Here is a 3594-nt window from a genome sequence, read left to right as displayed (position 1 = left end):
TCCTAACAACACACCAACAACACACATATCCAAAACGGTTCCCAAAGGGAACACCCACATCACATATCCCGTTGTCCTCCATGCTTATATATACAAAAAGAAAAAGGAATGATAAAGGCGAAAGGATTGGAAGAATTTTACCAAACGTCTTCTCCGATGCTCTCATGTGTTGTCAATAAAAAAGGTTAGGACAAATGCAAAATATATAATATAAACAATGCAAAGTTTTTGAATTTTTAGGTGTTTTTGTATTTTTCTCAAATTAACAAGCAAATATATACAAATATAAACAATATGCAGAAAGCCAACAACACACCAACAACACACATATCCAAAACGGTTCCCAAAGGGAACACCCACATCACATATCCCGTCTTCCTCCATGCTTATATATACAAAAAGAAAAAGGAATGATAAAGGAGAAAGGATTGGAAGAATTTCACCAAACGTCTTCTCCGATGCTCTCATGTGTTGTCAATAAAAAAGGTTAGGACAAATGCAAAATATATAATATAAACAATGCAAAGTTTTTGAATTTTTTTTGAATTTTTAGGTGTTTTTGTATTTTTCTCAAATTAACAAGCAAATATATATACAAATATAAACAATATGCACAAAGTGGATATTTCCCTCTCCACACTTGAAAGTAGGGGTGGGCATAATCCGGTCCGGACCGGAAAAATGGACCGGTCCGGACCGGAATCTAGTGGACCGGAACCGGAATTAAAAATTCCGGTCCGGTCTCCGGTCCACCATTTTCTAAGATTCCGGTTTCCGGTCCGGTCCGGTCCGGGACCGGTATTTTCCGGTCCGGACCGGTTTGGACCGGAATGCCCGGAATTATTGTTATTTGCATTTTTTTTCTTAAAATTGTATTTTTATTCCGGTCCAAACCGGTCCAACGTCCGATCCAAATGGACCGGAATTTTGGACCGAATTTGAAAAAGTGGGTAATTCGGTCCAACCGGTCCGGTCGGTCTTGGACCGAATTTTTCGATCCGGTCGGTCCGAATTTTTCTAATCCGGTCCGGTCCCGGTCCATGAATTTTGTGGATTCCGGTTCCGGTCCAAACCGGTTCCGGTCCGGTCCGGTCCGGTTTTGGACCGGTGCCCACCCCTACTTGAAAGTTACATTGTCCTCAATGGAACAAAGTATAGAGACAGAATAGGAAGAATAAAGAACATATTTTTGTGTGTTTTCAAATATTTCAAAATTAAAGACATGTTTTTGTATTTTTGATGTATTCGATTTTTTTTGGATTTTTTTGAAAGAAAGGTGCAATTAAATAAATAACATGTTTTTGAAATTTTTGAAATTTTTATGGTTTTTATATAATGAAATAAAATGCAAGTAAAGTATAAGTAAGTAAGGGAAGAGAATATATACAATTTAGTGGTTCTTGAGGAACTCCACCAAACCTCTTATACAAAATTTTGTTGTTTGAACCTCCAAGTAGCATGGTCCATGTCACTCAAGGCACGGAGAAGACAGTCAAATGCTCTAGCAAAACCCTCAACTAGACACAAGTAGTGCCAAGCTATAGCAAACTGCACCCGGCCTCTCTTCCAACGCTTCTTCCCCTTATTCCTCTTACTCCTCTCGGTATTGTTTCTTGGATCCTCTTGGTGTATAAGATCCTCCATTTCAATGTAGTAGCGAGAAGGAGAGATGGACAAAATCTCATGAACTTCATAGAATGAGGAGACCTCCTCATGGTCATCAAGACAAGGAGAGTGGTGATGAATAAGAGGTGAAGGAGTCAACTTCTCAACATTGAGGTTCATAATATCATCATTTTTATCCAATTTCTCTTGACTCTTCAATTGAACCGAATCACTACCAAAGATGAGAGCATCAATTTCTTCCAAGCTAGAGTCAAAACTACAAATGTCGTAGTTTTTCTCATGGCTCCTCAACTCTCCCAATATGGCAAGTTCGAATTGATCAACCTCCATTTCCCAACTCTTAACCTTTTTCCCACGCTTGTCATTGACAAGCATTTCATCTTCAAAGATTTCGGTAGGAGGTGGTATTGGGGGGTTTTCCTCATCATCATAGACATCCCAATTAGGGGCACCAACCTCTTCATAACTTCCCTCCCCACACTTATCATTTTGCAAGGAATCTTCAGAAGTGGCCCAATATGAGAGGGCCAAGTTCATCTTCTTCATTTGGTTCAAGACCAACCAAGATTTCCCGATCAACCACTTCGTCAACCACAATTTCTTCCAAGACAAAATGCTCATCATCTTGGGGTTCATTATCCACTAACCTCATCGATCCTCCTAGTTCTTTCCCACTTCTCAAGGTAACCGAGTGGACTTGTTGGTGAAATGGTAGTCCATCCTTGGGGTTAAGCCCTTGAATTGGCAAAGAATGTGGCTTGCTTTGGATGTTATAAGTCCATTGATTGGCTATGTGAGAATCGAATGTCCTTTGGTGAGCTTGGACATTGGTGAGTTCGGTTCTCAAATTCTTGAGTTGATTGTCAACCTTAGCATCCATTTCCCTTAACAATTTCTCAAGACAAGAGGTGTGGTTGGGTGGTTCTATGTATGATTGTTGTGGGAATTGTTGTTGGTATTATGGAGGTAGATAGCTTTGTTGTGGTTGGAAGTTTTGATGTGGAAATGATGAGCAAGTGTTATAAGAACGCCCAATACCACCACAATTCTAACAAGTAGGAGCATAGTGATGATAGTTTCTAGGAGGAGGACTTTGTTGAGAGTAGGTCCTTGGTGGTGACCTAGGCTCTTGAACATAGTAGACCTTGGAATGACTTGGTCTTTCTTCATGATAAGCATTTTCATGCTTCATCTCCCCCAAAAAGCTATCGAATGTCTTTGACAATTCATCCAAATTGGCCTTGTATTCCAATTCTAGCTTTGAAGGCCTTTCACTCTTGTATTCATTTTCTCTTCTATAGTCACCTTCTATACCTTCATAACTAATGTCCATGTCGGAAATATTTTGGATCATCTCCGTAATTATGGCATTTTTCATCTTGTCAAAGTTACCACCAGAAGCCGCCACAATCATATCCCTAAACCTTTGCTCAAGGATTTTGAAAAAGATTTGAGTTGTCATCCATTTGGGGATTCCATGATGTGGGCAAGAGGTAAGAAGTTCTATAAATCTTTCCCAAGCTTCACTTAAAGTTTCACGATGCTTTTGCTTGAAACTTTGGATTTCATGTCTTATTCTAGCGGTTTTTGAAGGACGATAGAATTTGTTGATAAAAGCCCTTGAGAAGCTTTCCCAAGTAGTGAAAGTACCCAGTTCATGTGAATTCAACCATTTTCTAGCATTATCCTTCAAGGAAAGAGGAAAGAGCATAAGAAGAATTTGCTCTTCCGTGATGCCCTCATACTTGATCATACCCGCTTTCTCTTTGAATAAGACAAGATGTTCATGAGCATCTTCATTCTTCAAGACATGGAAAATATCTTGTTGAATAAAGGAGATTTTATGATGATGGAGCACAAAAGTTTTAGGAGCAAGAACTCCATAGTTGATTACCGAGTAAGACCGATTAGGATCCGGTCTATGGTAGTAACCCATTGGTTGGTCCGTCATTTCTTTATAACCAAAGT

The 3594-nt window shown here is 39.4% G+C and overlaps 1 non-coding gene across 1 annotated transcript; it reads left to right on the top strand.

Annotated features, from left to right (window-relative positions):
* Positions 1-3098: 3098 nt before the first annotated feature.
* LOC141658116 (small nucleolar RNA R71) lies at positions 3099-3205 on the top strand. Its single transcript, XR_012549021.1, has one exon. It is a non-coding gene; the product is annotated as a small nucleolar RNA R71 (small nucleolar RNA).
* The last annotated feature ends 389 nt before the right edge of the window (positions 3206-3594 follow it).

The sequence above is a fragment of the Silene latifolia genome, chromosome 5 (genome assembly GCF_048544455.1).
Source record: "Silene latifolia isolate original U9 population chromosome 5, ASM4854445v1, whole genome shotgun sequence".
Taxonomy (NCBI): domain Eukaryota; kingdom Viridiplantae; phylum Streptophyta; class Magnoliopsida; order Caryophyllales; family Caryophyllaceae; genus Silene; species Silene latifolia.
This window is presented reverse-complemented; position numbering and strand designations above follow the sequence as displayed.